This window comes from Cebus imitator, unplaced genomic scaffold, assembly GCF_001604975.1.
Source record: "Cebus imitator isolate Cc_AM_T3 unplaced genomic scaffold, Cebus_imitator-1.0 Scaffold268, whole genome shotgun sequence".
Lineage (NCBI taxonomy): Eukaryota > Metazoa > Chordata > Mammalia > Primates > Cebidae > Cebus > Cebus imitator.
Genome location: NW_016107583.1, coordinates 239,315 through 255,799, shown reverse-complemented (window position 1 = coordinate 255,799; position 16,485 = coordinate 239,315). Strand labels below are relative to the sequence as shown.

Below are 16,485 nucleotides of genomic sequence, written 5' to 3'. Positions count from 1 at the left end.
TTTCTTTATGGTTGACATTCTTAGAATGTCTTAGAGTCTTCTGCTGTCTCATCATTGGGTCTTTCCACATTTTCAAAGAAGCTCTTGAGTGATATTTGTATTTTATTCATTTTGGCTAGGGTTAGCTTGTGGGCTTGTGGGCTTACCAAAACTGTGACTGAGTCAAGTGCACAGTGCGGGAAAGAGGTGTGGACAGAAGTGCCAAATAAAATAACGTGCAGCCCATGCACAGACCAAAGTAAATTTTGGATTCTGACTTAAAGCCTGCCTCCAGATGCTGCTGTACAACTGAAGTACATCAGCTCACTTGCCATTATAAAGGCTGCTGCCAGATGCAGCTTAATTGCCACTTGCCACTTAGTGATAGGGCTTTGATATGAATATGCAAGCAATTGATTTATTAAGGTCTCTGTGCAGTCAAACCTGTCTGCTAATGTTAATCTGTATTTGCAGCCAATCCACAGCACTAGCGTCACCGCCTCAGCTTCCCCTCAGATCATCAGGCACTGGATTCCTATAAGGACTGACCAACTTAGATCCCTCAAATACACAGTTCACAATAGAGTTCACACTCCTGTGAGAATCTAATGTTGCGGCTGATCTGACAGGAGGTGGAGTGCAGAAGGTAATGCAAGCAATGGGAGTGGCTGTAAATAGAGATGAAGTTTCACTTGTTCACCCACCACTCACTTCCTGCTGCGCAGCCCAGCTCTAACAGGCCACAGACCCACAGACCAGTGGCACCTGTCTGGCCTGGGGATTGGGGATCCCTGTTTTAGTAGATAAATATGGCCCTCTGTAGTCTAAAGACAGGGCAAATTTCTAGAAGCAGACTGAGGATGAGTGTTCATATGCAAGATTTGCGAAATACATTATTATTATTATTAATTATTATTATTTTGGTCTAAAGGAACAGCTGTTAAGAGTCAAAAAGCCGAAGTGCCTTATGTTTTTGTTCCTTATTACAATTTCATAGTCCATTCAGACTGCTATCACAAAATACCATAAACTGGGTGGCTTATAATCAACAGAACTTTATTTCTCAAGTTTTAGAGACTGGGAAGTCCAAGATCAAGGTGCCAGCAAATCCATTGCCTGGTAAGGGCACACTCTCTGGTTTATGAGCTGTGTTCTCACATGGTAGAAGGAGCAAATGAGTTTCTGGGGTCTCTTTTATAAGGGTGCTAATTCCATTCATGAAGGCTCCATCTCATAATCTGATTACCTCCCAATGCCTACCTCCTAATACTTTTTATCACCTTGAAGGTTAGGATTTCAAGGTATGAATTTTTCTGTGGGGGGTACACGAACATCTAGACCATCACATTCAGGTTACACCTAAAGAAAGAAGGTAAACATTTTCTGATATGAACTATTGCCAAATATCTAGATATATAAAGTGTGATTTCAGACTTTAAATTTACATATGGAAAAATGAAATTCCCCAAAATAAAGATTAAAAAAAGTAGAAAAGAGAAAAAATTACTAAGTATCATTGCTGCCTTTTTTTTTTTTTTTGCATTTTAGGACAAATTATCATAATGTGCTAATTATAGAGAAATGACAGCAAAATCATGATGTGTTCATCAAGACTGGGATCCTGCCATGATTTCCTGTGATGTACACCTGTTTTTCTTCAATGTGAAGCTATTCATAGCTCAAGTTTTTGAGGTCTTAAAAAAAACTTACAAAACAGTACATACAGAACCAAATTATAACAGCAGTAACACAAATATTATACTTTTTGATTTATTAGATAAACAGTTGGCACGCTCATCCTCTTTAATGAATCAAACACAGCACACAGCTTTGTATTCAAAGTAATTTAATTTGCTTTTATATGTGATGAAGACTACTATATTGGTGAAAAGTCAAGTCAGATAATGTTCTTTACGACATTAAGAAGTGTGATATTGGCTATAGCTTTTTGGGTAAGAATTTATATTCTACAAATGAAATATTTAATATCTGGCAGAGTTCTATTCTACTTGGATCTTCTGTGCTGATAAGATTGGAAGATGCTAACTTCTTTGTAAAGAGCAGCTAAAATAGTGGCCAATTGTCTTACAATCTGGGCTGTAGAATGAGAAATCATGAAGAGAAAGAGTAAGTGCTTCTAAATAAATATTTAAAAACAGCAATTATTCTCTCAAATTTGTGTCCTTCCTTGATTACTAGAATTACAAACTCTTAACACCTGTTTTCCAGGCATGCACAGCAGTTAGAAAAGTGCAGAATTGTTAATTTTTTGGTTTCTGTATTTCAATCCAAATGAATATTTATCTGCTAATTCAACCCTATGAGTGTGTGTGTGTGTGTGTGTATGTTTATAATTGACTGTTTATTCTTATCCCAGTGTAGAAAAATCATGGTGTAGAAAAGCTTTAGAAGTTTTTGATAATTGTTGTTTATAAAATGATTACATCTCACTTCTTGTGTATAATCTAAGATGACACAGCTCATTCGTTTATTTTTTTTAAAAAAGTTGAATTATTATTATTCATTTATTTAAAAATAATTGAATTTAATAAGAATCCTTTACTTGTAGGCTGGATGATTCTACATAATGCCACCTAATTTGTTTAATATTCTTCACTTTTAAATTGGTAACTTTGGCTGCTATAAGACTGACAGAAATACATAATTGCTTTAGATACCAATAATGAGTTCAGTAGACGGGCAGAGGGATTATAAACAAAGTTTGAAGTACTGTATTTTTAAAATTTGAAATGTTATCTAGCATTAAGAAAATTTTGTAAAAGTTAGTTGGGATCCTAAAAGAAATCTATTAGTGTCTGGAAGCATATTACTCACCTTTTTGCTATGAAACAAGAAAGAAAAATAGAGTTTGTTAACTGAGGGAATATAGAGCAAAAATTACAATCAGTGGGCATTTCCTATTTCTCTTGATTCCTATTTACTTGAGGCACCAATTTACTTAGACAACTGGAGAAGACATGTTTTATACGGTTTTCCTCCTTAGAGTCCTAGACTTTAATCACTTGCATATAGTTGAAAGAGAATGTGTTTCTGTCAAAGGATTTCTCAAGCTTCTTTCTTTGGCAACAGAATGAGCTAGGAGTTCACAGAGACGAGTGGAAGACTTCAGACTTCAACAACAAATAGGCCTGAGTTCGAAATCTATTCTTGCTACCTGATATCTGTGTATTGTTGGGAAGTTACTTGTTTTTGTACATGAATCACTATATCTAATTCTAGAAAAATGAGGTAATAAATACTGTTCACATTATTATAATGATTATGTGATAAGATGCAAACTGACTCAACATAAATATCACTTGCTTATGCTTTTTATATCTGCAGAAGGAATAGAGACAGTGACAACTTCCCATTGTAATCTCTTTGGGGCTAAGAGATCAATTGTATTTTTCTTTCTGTGTTTAAGAGATTTAGCCTGGCACCTTGTCCATAGTACATGCTCCATAACTGTGGATTAAATTAAATTAAATCTATATTTTATATTGAGGTGAGCAATTGCTAAATTGTACAATGTGTAATTGATAAATATATTTTCCTGTGATGGAAGGGCTAAGAAGATACAAAAATAAAGGCAAGGGGCATTTTTACATCATAAAAGTAAAACCATAATTTAGGTTGATAATATTTAAAGCAAGTTAATTGACCAAAGCCTGTGTTATTCTAGATGTTTTCTCCTTCTATAATAAAGATATTTTATCCCATAACTCTTCATGATCTTGGGAAGTTACTTGTGCTCTAACTTTCACTTTCTGATTTATATAACAAAAGATTTGAACTAGATGATGTGCAAATTGCCTTTTATTAAAAAGTATTAAAATTTTGTAAACTATAAACAACTCAAAAGTTTTTTTTAATTATAACCAGCCCTCTTATGCTGTCCTATTTTTGTCTACTCTTGTGTATCTCTATATTTCTCGATGAATTTAGTCATAAATATATATGTGCATATACACATATTCATGTATAGAAAGTACACATATGCACATACATGTGTATATGCATGTGTGTGTGTGTATATATGGGATATGCACATTGCATTACAAGCTTTGAAATGACAGTATTATTAAAATGTTTTTCTGGCTTTTTTCTCTCAGTTTTATGTTCTTAATGTTTGATAATAGTTGCCTGTGGTTGTATGTGATTCATTTTTACTGTTACGTAGTATTATATTTTACATATATATGCATACATATGTGTACTTCAATTTATATATAAACTTTCCTAAAGCTTAATTAAACATATAAACCTATACATATTTTATATACAATTTAGATCAAAGTATATCTGTAATTAATATTGTAATTTTTCACCACTTACATTATAAGAAAATTTATAGTTTTAATTAAAAACCCTTTGTGACCATAATTTTATAACTTTATTTCTTTTATTTATGAATCATATTTCCTTAAGCCATTTTCTAATGATAGAATTTGATTTTCCTCCAATTATTTCCTAATAAGTATAACATAAATATCTTCACAAAATTTTTCTTTAAGGCTTTATTTCTCATTATTTTATAACAACACATTTCCAGAAATAGAATTGGTTATTCAAAGAGAATAAGTGTTTTGAGGCATTTTATTCATTGAAAATTACTTTTATAAGAAATTGAACTAAAGTTTTTCTTCTACCAATTTTATATGCAAATAGGTTTTTGTCTATGCCCTACAATCATTGGGTATTTTCAAAAACAAATAAAAGACAAACAAACTTTGCCAATTTGTTAGGCAAAATTTTGTAATTCATTGTTATTTTCATTTGCATTAGTAAAATGAATGATAGTTCATTATTTGTTTTTCCTCTTTTGTAAAATGTCTGTTTATATAATTTGCCTATTTAATCCTACTGCATTCTTCTTTTATTAAAAAAGAGGCAGGACTACTAATTCTTCAGTGACTCATTTGATCATGCAGATGGTGCCAACCATAAAATGGTTTGTTTTCTTGAACCGAATTGATTACTTTCCTGTGAAAGAACCCAGGGAAATGAATTCTAAGTGATGTGACTTGTCCAATTCCCAGAAGCATAATGATTTCAGTAGGAAGAGTTATTTTTGGTGATGGAGTTTTTCAGAAGAAAATATTTATATAACTCTGAAAAGTCAGTTTTCACATGCAAATTTACTTTTCTGCATTATAGAAAGAGTCCAGTTGTCGAACTGCCTCATATTTTTTCATCACTGACATTTCAATATCCTTTTATTTCCTTCTAATCTCTTTTTCTCTTCCACTCAGCTCATGAAAACCAACACACACTGGAGCCAGACCAAGTTTCTAAAGATATTTACTTATCTGTTTTTTTCTCTCAGAAATGAATAAGAATTGCTTTCAAAAAGCCCAAGTATAGGAGTTAGATCTTAGCATTACATACATGACACTCTCTTTTCTTTTCTAATGACTTCTCTCATATTCCTACTTATTTTCAACTACTCTGTTTCTACTTGCTCAGTGTAATGATCTCTATTTAGTCACGCTTAGTTTTGCTATAAATACTCAGCAGCAAATCAAGATTTTAAGCATGTTTAAACAGAGTTTAGTATTTTATTGATGTTTAGTTCAAGGACCTTAGAGTTAAACTGTCTTGGTTTAAAATAGCGTCTCTGCCACCTTTTAGCTACATATCTTAGTTCTACCACACTGGAAACTTTTCTGAGATTCACCATTGCAAGGATTAAATGGTATACAGTAATTAGAAAGAGAGTTTAGCACTACACATAGCAAAGAGGAAGCAATCACTAACTGATTACTCTCATAAGTCATCTAAATACTTTTGATATATTTTCTTTGCCATATTTTGGGGGAAAGGACAAAATGAATACTTTCCAAAAAATACAAAATACAACCAAAGAACAAATAACTTGCCTAATGAAATGTGTGCAAATTCCAGTTGCTGGACTAGTGGAGTGACTACTGTCTCAATATTTATTTTTCTGTATTCATTAGGATAAATTTTAAAGCAATGGTTTCCAGTGTATCACAGATTCTGGAGACTCTGTAGACCTCACTTAGGAGCTAATGGAATCAAAGACCCAATGGGCAGCATTCTGTCTCTCCTCTACTAGAGCAGGTCCACTTTCCACTTTTTTCTTTTTCTGTAGAGAGTATTTTGTCTTCTGAAGGAGGCTGCTGTTTTGCTTGCAGATGACAAACACTTCTGAGATTGGTGTCTCAACATTTTGACTCTATCAAAAATTTTCAAAATGGACAGAACCACTCAACTCTTTGACTCTATCAAAAATTTTCAAAGATGGACAGGCCCAGCCACACAATCTATAGGTCACATGCTAAATTAAAATGCAGGCCTCTTTAAAATTTATAAGGAATTTGAGGACAGTGACAGCAGAACTTAAACCAAATCAGGGGCTCTTCTGAGTGTAGGGCCCTCTGTGACTGCACAGGTTGCTGGCCCATGAAGCCAGCCCTAAAGATGGGACAGGACAAGGCCTGGGTGGACACAGATGTATAGGATTCTACTGCTGGGGCTTTATCAAGGTTCCATAGGAAGGGAGGCAGTGTGCTGCCAAATGTTCATCAGAATCAGCAGGTTCCTCTTCCCCGCTTCTGTCACCAGTGTGCTGAGGCTTCTAGCCATTAATTAGCATGCTGGCATTGTTTGCACGAATCATGCCTCCACAGCCCTGTTCTGATGGAAAGCAGTGAAAAGGTAAGTCAGCTTTAATATCAAACTAAAAGAAATGAAACATATTCGAGAAGCTGTTTCTAAGTTGCATATATTTTAGAAATCTTCTCTACCTCATTAAAATTAATAAAATATTTAGCAATCTTAATTTAAAAGTGAGCAAGTTGTTTCTGGAAGGTACCCATTTCCTAGAAGAGAGAATGAGAGTGTCCAATGAACTGCTGCATTATGGTCTATTATCTTTTCTTTTCTTTGGCTTTTTAGATGAAGACATAGCTATAAGTTTTCTGTATTCCATTGGATTGATAGCCTGGCAACGTCAAAGCTGTAGACCTGATGAAGCAGAGCATACATTATGATGTAAAACCTTTGATTATATGTCTCTACCACAATTTGGGATAAAGGCTCTCATGGCAAAACAAAACAGATAAACACAAAAGTGTTTTTTCCCCCCTAGTCAAGGGTTCATTTTTCAGTTTCTTTCCCCTAGGTCTACTTCAAGGATGCCATATCTGAGACACTTTCAGATTCTGCTATTTATCAGCTTTGATTTAGGAGGCCTACTCTTAGGAATATCAAACTGTCAAATGTCAGGTGCCTCTGGATTTATCTTTTTTTGGGCTATTCTCTTGCAACATGAAAGCTGTCTTGCAGGAGACCTTCTTTGTCATAGGGCTCTCCTAAAAGTGCACACAATTAAAATATTAATAACAGCCACTTGAAATTAGTTGGGACAGTACAGTGTTGTCATGCCTGATACACTGTCCAAACTCCCTACGTGTTGTTTTGGATGTTATAGAGCCCTTTCCAGCTTTCTTCTTCAATACTGAGCCACTGGTTCCCCAGCTGCTCGGGAGGATGTCAGCTCATGGCTTGCCTACTGACTTCCTCTCTGGGAATTGCCTTGGCCTAGGAGTGCTGCCTTCCCAGTACAGACTAACTTTGATAACCGGTAGACACAAAATTTGAAGGCCTGATCCTCTCACTCCAACTGGGAACACCTCTGAGGGAAATCTATACCAGCTTCAGAGTTTCTCGTGGCCTTATTTGGTCCAGGCCTTCGTGTGGCTGTGTCACAGACTTCTCCCTTGGTCCAATCCTGCTCCCTTTTTCTCCTATAGGTATTAATCCAACAGCAGAACCAACTATGTCTCTCGTGGAACTCAGTACAAAATGAAAATGCAGAGTGCTTCAAAAAGCAGGAAAAGAGTGCCACTAAAGATACTAAACATACAGCTTTCCCCTTTCTTCCATGGCTTCTCTCTTGCTTTGTCCAGATGTTTTTACTCTTGTTGTTATTGTTGTCTAGTGCCATTCTAGGTAAAGAAATGTTAGTTTTTAAAATTATTAGCATGAATTTTGGTGTTAATCTTCAGATTGTGCAATGCTTGTTTTAAAGGCAAACATAGAGCATTTAATTCATATTTTGAATCATTGAAATTATACAATTCATTTTTATAGTAGTGTGAATATGTGTCCCTCCAAAATTTATATGTTGAAACCTAATCACCAATGTGATGGTAACAGAAGGGAAGGCCTTTGGTAGATAATTAGGTCATGAGGGCAGGGCCTTCATGAATGGAATTTGTGCTGTTATAAAAGAGACCCTGAAGAGTTCCCTTGCTCCTTTAACCATGTGGGGACACAGGGAGAGGGCCCCATCTGTTAACCAGAAAGCTGGCCCTCAGCAGACAACTGAATCTACTGACCCCTTGGTCTTGAGCTGCCCAGGATCCAGAACTGTGAGAAATAGAGTTCATTCATTTATAAGCTATCCAGGTGACGATGTTTTGCTAGAGTGTCCTGAACAGTGTAGGACAATTTTTCATATCTCATACATGTACGAATATCTACTCATTCCTTCCCTTGTGCTCCCTTTATATCTTTCTATACCTGCAGGTAAGGAATTTGGCCCAGAATTAAGTAAGAGAACATGAAGGTATGATTTAAACAATCATGGGTTGAGAGGTATGGAGAACTTACTAACATTGTTCTGAGAAATCTATATTATTTGTGATTCCAATAGCAAGAGAAGCTTCTCAAGTGGTCAGAAATATTTAAAGAATTCCTTTGAAAACTATATGCCAGTACATGGCACATATTATTTGCTTATAAAAGTATCTAAGATGTTTAACACATTTTGATTGAAGGTAGTATTTAGGTAAAGTGAGCAGTCATAGAAATAGTGAGCATCTGTATCCAAGTAATCTAACTTGGGAAATAGTAATTTTAATTATTTATGGGCTAGATAAATGATATTGGAACATGTTTTTTATGAGGCACTATGCACCTTTGTGGAGTCCTTCTGCAGGTCTCAAAAATAATGAGCTACATACAGTATCATTTGTCACCAATTACATGAATCAGAAAGTTATGAGTGTTTTCATAGTTTCAGTGCTACCTACTTTATTTCCAAGGCATATTCCTAGCTTATATATCAATTCTATTATACTTCATTAACAGAAAATAGAAAGATATTTATCAAAGCATTATAAAAATAATTTTAGCAGAAAGAAAACGTATGCATAGAATCTTCTGAGAAATATTTTAAGTTGTATTATTTGGGAGGAAGTATTGATACTGCATTATTTAATTATCTGAAGAAAGGAAATAAAATGTATTAATTCATCAGTTTATGAATCCATAGTACTCATTGCTGAATTAATTAACTTCATATTTATGTGCTTCTTTTTCTACTAAATTCAGCTAATACTATGTTTAGGATTCTCTCTAAAATAAACAAACAAAAATCACCATTTTATGAGTTATAAAAGTGGATTCTTAGGTGTTTTACAGCCAACCCACACAAGCTCTTAGAAGAAGGCAAACCTAACATATCTAGCCCCTTAGTGCTTTTTATCTTTTCCAGTGTTCTTAAATTTTAATGATGGTTGTCACCATCAAAATAAGGTTTTATTTCACATAAGCTATAGACAATTATCCTTCACTGGAATTACAATCAGAGTCCTAATTACCTTACTAAAATATTTGCTTCCTATTTATAAACAATAACATGGTTTCTTTAGATTTAATATTTATACAGAAAAATTTTCAGGAAATGATTATTCAGTTATAATCTAGTACTTTGTTTAGTGGGCAGCTTGGTTTTACTTAGAAGTTCTTATGGCATCATTAATTTTTCCAGAGCACTAATTTCTATTTTTCCCTCCTTTTTGATTTCTAAGGCTATAACCCGTTTTTATGAGTTATACCAATGTAATATAGTAAGGGGCCCTGTAAACAAGGGTTACTACAGAATAGGAATATAAAATCAGCTCACATCACCCATTTTTCTAACTTGAATTTTAGGCTGTCCATCATTACACAAAAGGACCTATTTATGGATGGGGAAATGGGACCTAAGTCAAACCTTTAAAAACGGACTTATTGGAAAGTATATTTTAAAGTTCACATTTGGAGTAAGTGAAAATTGAATGAAATCACTTATTTAAGGTACATAAAAATCATTAGGCCATAAAACTCTTGACTCAGTGTCATGAGGAAGGTCACATTTGATGTCAGGTTATTAAAAACAGAAAATGAAGGAAGAGCAGGACAAGCCAAACCTGAAGCTGGGACGAGCTGATGAAGCAAAGATAGAATCTGTATCTATAGCTGTGTAAATATTTACATGTCAATTTCTATGTCTACATCTAAAGTTATTACCATAGAGAACAATGAGTACAGAATGAGCGGTTGGTGAATATTATGCCTATATAGGGCCAATCCAAGATAGGGGATATCTAATCAGACATGAGGACACAGGACAGGCGATTGAAATCAGAGTGAAAGAACAGAAGTAGAATTCGGGCTTAAACAAAACATTTATTCTGGACCTGAGACAATAGAGAATGGCAAAGCCAAGATTAACATCTTAGATTCAATATAGATAGAATCATTGGGGTTAGATTATTTATATTATTTTAGGAGCTACCTGCTCTGGGTATTAGTAACTCACTTGAAAGATGAATGTCACTATTTTGCAAAGCAGTCTCTCCATGGGGAACTCAAAGACTATAGGATATACATACATGGCATGTCTGTCAATATATGGAAATATAGAAAATATTGTTTGCCTCAATGAGAGTTAATAAGCCTAAAGGTTCTGAATGTTCTTATATTGTACTCTGAATTTGGATCATTCTTAAATAGGTTTAATTCATTTTCCAGTGTAAAAATTTTTGTCCACAACACATAACATGTCTATACTGTATATATAATTAGAAGCAGCAGCTACTCCATATCTGTATGGAACTTTAGACATTGCCATTTATTTGATTATTACAGTACCTGTTGAGAAAGGGATCACTGGCATTATTTCCATTTTATAGATGAAGAAATGTTTCAGAAATAATGCATCCACTAAATTTCAAATGCCTAATATAGGGGAAGGCAAGAATACTAGAAATGCATCTTCCAATTACTGGTTAAATACGACTGATACTAAGCAATCTTATATTCACTAAAGCTACCAGATTCTGTTTGGCATCTATGTTTTCCTTGCTACTTAATTTTTTTGTTGTTTAATGAAAGCTATATAGGGTAAAATTAATTAATGTAATTTGCCATTTAATCACCTTAGAATACTCAGGGTTTGATTTAGAAAATATCAATGATATCCATTCCATTCATGGAATAGAAGTAAAGGGACATTCTAACTGAGGCATTGGCAAATTTTAAATTTTTAATTCTGTAAAGAGACAGATACAACTTTGGCTTTGTTGACCATATAGTCTCTGCTGCAAGTACTCAACTCTGCACAGACAATGCATAAGCAAATGAGCATGGCTGTGTTCCATTAATAGAAACAGATCTCTGCTCTAGTTGGTGAAGTGAGCATCTTTTCTTACCGTCACAATACCTAAGTGGTCTCAAAAACACAAAGAAAGCTACCCTACTCCTCATATCCTTTTGGAATTATTTTAATACCATATACCTATATTAAATGGTTTCTACTCAGAAACTGATAAATTTGATTCAAAAAATAATGCTGATAAAGAGAAATCAGGTAACATATCAAGAAATAAAAAATATTGTAGAGATGACTTATGCATGGTTATATATATGACATTGACAGCATATCCTTAATTAACTATTACATTATTATCTGAATTTGAGGTCATTTTAATAACAAAATTTCAAGTTTTAGGAAAAGTTTTTGCAATAATACACATGAATAATTAAAATGTTTCTAAGGCAATATATTATTGAACTAATGAAAGTTTCATAAATTGAAAGAATAAACTTGGAATGTTTATTTGTTCATAAGTTGTAATGATAGATTTAAAAACGCTTTCATGAAATATATGTGTATGTTTACAGTCTTGAGATTACTTCCATTTAAATCTTTACTATTTGATTTTTGATATCTTTTCAGGGTAGCAATTTTAGAAGAATAATAGCACACAATAGTAAATAATTATTGTAAAACCTTGTCATCAAAGTTACATTCTTTAGGTGTTTTTTGATTATACAGTTGGGAAGTTAGTGCAATTTAGAAATGAATTCCCTTCCCTTATGAAATCAGGCATTAGCTTGAAATAAAGCCTTCGGACATACCCAAGCCAAAGAGGAAAATATACATATCCCATAGAGATTGTCTACCTTTTTTAAAAAAAGAAAAAAAAAGCTAAGGTGCTTTGATTAATGTCCAGCTTTCTACATAGCCTAATTTATAAAACTACCTCTACCAATATACTCTAAAATCATATAGGTAATTTAATGATTTATATTTAATACAGTAATGTAGATTTTTATCAAAAAATGAGAGAACTTAGGAAACACTGATCTTTAATGTACACAAATGTATCTATTTTTATGGAGTATTTTCTTTTCAACATATGTAACATATGTGACATATTTACTAATATTTCTTCATTTACAAATTTTTATGCCTTTAAATTTATTTGTGTACAATTTAAATAATTTGTTTGATTATTTGTCTTTGAGACAGAGCCTTGCTCTGTCAGGCAGGCTGGAGTTCAGTGGTCCAAAAATGGGTCACTGCAGCCTCTGATTCTCATGCTTAAGTGATCGTTCTGCCTGAGTCTCTCAAACTACTGAAACAACAGGCATGAGCCATCATGTCAGGCTAAATAATTTGTGTAGTACCCAAAGCATAATTAATTAAAATATATCTATAATCTCATTGTAGGGCATACACTGCTGTTCAGTTGATTTTCTGACAGTGGCCAGTCCTCTTGACTTTCAATATAGGAACAGTTCAGTGATTTTCCCATAGGAAATCATTACTTTCCACTTCTCATTTCATATGGTAAAGGAATAAATATTTCACCCAGCTTAAGCACATCAAGTTTAATAGTTTCCCACATGCATATTGATTTATTTAATAATAAGCAGGTGACCTAAGTGGAACAAAGGTCAAGTTCAGGACTTTTGCTGGAAATACTGAGACACAGGTGTTTTCTTTTGATAATGTCCTTGAACAACTTGAACAGACCCTTGTGCAGGCCCAACATAAAGTGTTTGAAAATGAAATCAATGGGGACAGAAGAGAACTGTGCACAGATGACATAAATGAAATTTTGAGCTATATCAGTAATGAAGCTCACTCTCCCTCATCCCTTTACCTTTTGGTTTGTTTGTTTTGTTTTTGGCTTAAGCAAGTTAAAGAGCGTTTGTTATCACTTAAAACAAAAAGGGTCTTGACTAGGACACTGGACATCTACAGAAGTTCACTGGAGCCATTTATTGTATTTCCTTTTAGTTGTTATGGATGAATACATGAATGCATTTGTCATCATGATCATTTTTTACAAAATTATATGAAAGATTAAGACTATTAAAAATAAATTTTATCTTATATAGTTTTAATTAAACAGTGATATATTACTAGTCAGAAAAAGTTAAAATTGTAAAGAACTCTTAGTTGCTAGAAAAACAAAAATATCAATCTCCCTTTCAATTTGTAAAAGACAATAAAAATTATAAATAGGAAATAGACACAAAACACAGTAAAAATAATCTAATATAATCTAAAGAGAAGATAAAAAAAGGCTGAACATTTCAATATTAACAATAATATAGGACGGGCGTAGTGGTTCACACCTATAATCCCAGCACTTTGATAGTCTGAGGCAGGCAGATCACCTGACATCAGGAGTTTAAGACCAGCCTGGCCAACATGGTGAAAGTCTGTTTCTACTAAAAATACAAAAATTAGCCAGACATGATGGTGAGCTCATGTAATACTGGCTCCTAGGGAGGCTGAGGCTTGAACCTGGGAGGCAGAGGCTGCAGTAAATTGAAATCACACCATTGCACTCCGACCTGGGCGACAGAAGAAGACTCAATACCCTTCCCCCAAAAATACGCCCTCCCCCTACACACAAACACACACACAGGCACACACACATACACGCATGCATATATATGTATATAACTTAAAATTCTGCATAAAAGGCAAAACTGCATAATGGAGACATTATTTCATTTTATCAATTTTGAAAAGATTAAAAAATATTAGTGTTGATAGAGGTTCAATAAATATGTCATTCCTATGTTACTAGAAGTAATTAAAATTGTTTTAGCCATTAGAGGACATTTGGTAAAGGCTATTTTGATGTAGAGGTTTGATATAAACTTAACTGCAGGTTAATCTGCTTCAGAGGAAGAAAAATTTGAGCTGTGTTAAATAGTAAGAAACAGTAAAATAGGAACAATAACTATATTGCTTTGTGATATATAGTTAAGAATGTATTAATCATTTCAACAAATGTAAATTCATTTACAGTAAAATAGTATTATAAAACTTTTCCAAAGTACCTATGCAAAAGTCAAATAATCCCTAAAATTTCTCTGCCTCCAAATGAGGGTAAATGTTGACTAAAAGCAAACATGTTTATCTCATTTGATTAATATTTTTAACTTACTAAATATGTGCTTTTTGTTAATTTGTAGGTTTAGAAAATGATAATTATATTTTATGTATTCTGTTAAGACTCTATATCTGTGCTGTCCAATACAGTGGTCACTAGTCACATATGGCTGTACAACATTTGAGATGTAATTACTTAACTTGAGATATATATTTTTAAATTTTATGTTGCTTTAATACATTGAAATGTGAAAAATGAAGCAATGAAACATACTTTTTCCTTTAAACATAGCTATAGTTTTGGTAAGACTACCTTTTAATTTATCCATTGCATTACATAAAACATTTATGTTCTTTTATAGTGTACATTTGGCTACATGTATCATTTTTTTTGTATTACACATGAACACACAGTTAATCAAGTTGGTATCAACAGATTGATTCTGTTTAAATGATTATTTCTACATAATGTAACATTGTAATATGTTTAATTGAGTATCTTACGCAGACAGTTGTAATGATACTAACGATACTTAGGTAAATCAAAAGCAGTTATAAAATTAAAATACCTAGTTTTATTTTAATTATAGTATAATTGAATTATTTGCACAATTACAGTGAATTTAGAATAATAATGCAATACTGAAGCAGAATTAAATGGAGATGCTGAGACTGCCTCCAGTTGGAAAAAAAAAATGAAAAAGACTCTGGTAGGAGGTATGTAATAGATTTCATAATAAGTGGCAATTTGGTTTGCTACAGAACAAAATGTAAAAGCTGTTTTTTAATGAAAAAAAGAATAGTAGTGAAGTAGGCAATTGGAGTAATTTTCAGCAAATAGTGAATCTGCTATATTTTATCTTAACAGTAAAAAAGAATGAAAGTATTAAAAGAAAATAAAAATTAAATGTGTAACAAGAGATTTTAAATGGTTGCAACAGGATCTGATATTTCAACTCTGGCCAACTAATTCTTGCATGAGTACATACACACAAACTCACACACGCTTTTAGGTAAAGAGACGGCAAATTATTTCTTTACAAAAGTTTTTTTTTTTTTTTTTTAACACAATTTTAAGTAAAAGACTAAAATTGAGATTTTTTTTTTTAAGAAGTGAAAGATCTTCAGTTAAGCCATCAATAACATTTGCTTATGAGATATAAAATCTTTCTAAAATATGAAGATCATTGCTCCAACAATTTAAAATATTGCAAATATCTAATGAGTAATGCCATATAAGAGACATGACTCACTGAATATTTTGGTTGTATTTTGTCTTAGAGGACTTACAAATATTTTGTGAAACATTAATTTGCAGCTTACAACTCAAATTTGTGGAATCTTCTACACCTAACAAAAAAGTATTTTACCTGGACTTGAAAAATAAATTCGTTCTATTATGAAGGACAGTGTCCTAGTTATGTTAAGAATAATCCAAATTTATTGGACTTTTAGAACAAGAGATGGATGCTTCTTTTATTGCTCCATTCTACCATGTGATAGATATTAAAATGTTGGTGCTCAGTTTTCTGAAGCAGATCCTCAGAAAGTGTCAAGACTACCAATAAGCCAATACTTGTTGATTGAACTATGGAAATGTTTTGCAATAAATTACTGGCTATTGTTTTCATTTCAACATTTATATTACAACGAAAGAAATTATTGCCAAATATCCAATAATCATAGACAAAAAGATAATTCCAGCATGACTTACATTCTCTCATTGGTGTCACACTACATATAAAAAAGCTAAATTTGGCACTTCAATGAATGGAAAAGCTCGTCTGTCACCACTTAGATTGTTATAAGAATTTATGTTGACATTCAAATTTTCCAAATACAAACCAAATAATAAAGATTATTTCTACTATAAATTTATATGCAGAAGATTTAAATGGTAACCAAATAGAGTTACATAAATTGACTGAGAAATCTATAGGAAAAACTTGAAGACCATTTATTGATTTTAATACATTTAGAATTTTATTCAATTTAATCTCCTTTGAATT

The 16,485-nt window shown here is 32.9% G+C and overlaps 1 long non-coding RNA gene across 1 annotated transcript; it reads left to right on the top strand.

Annotated features, from left to right (window-relative positions):
* The first annotated feature begins 6,573 nt into the window (after positions 1-6,573).
* LOC119467235 lies at positions 6,574-15,177 on the top strand. Its single transcript, XR_005195773.1, has 4 exons — positions 6,574-6,663; positions 7,439-7,591; positions 8,539-8,607; positions 15,095-15,177. It is a non-coding gene; the product is annotated as an uncharacterized LOC119467235 (long non-coding RNA).
* The last annotated feature ends 1,308 nt before the right edge of the window (positions 15,178-16,485 follow it).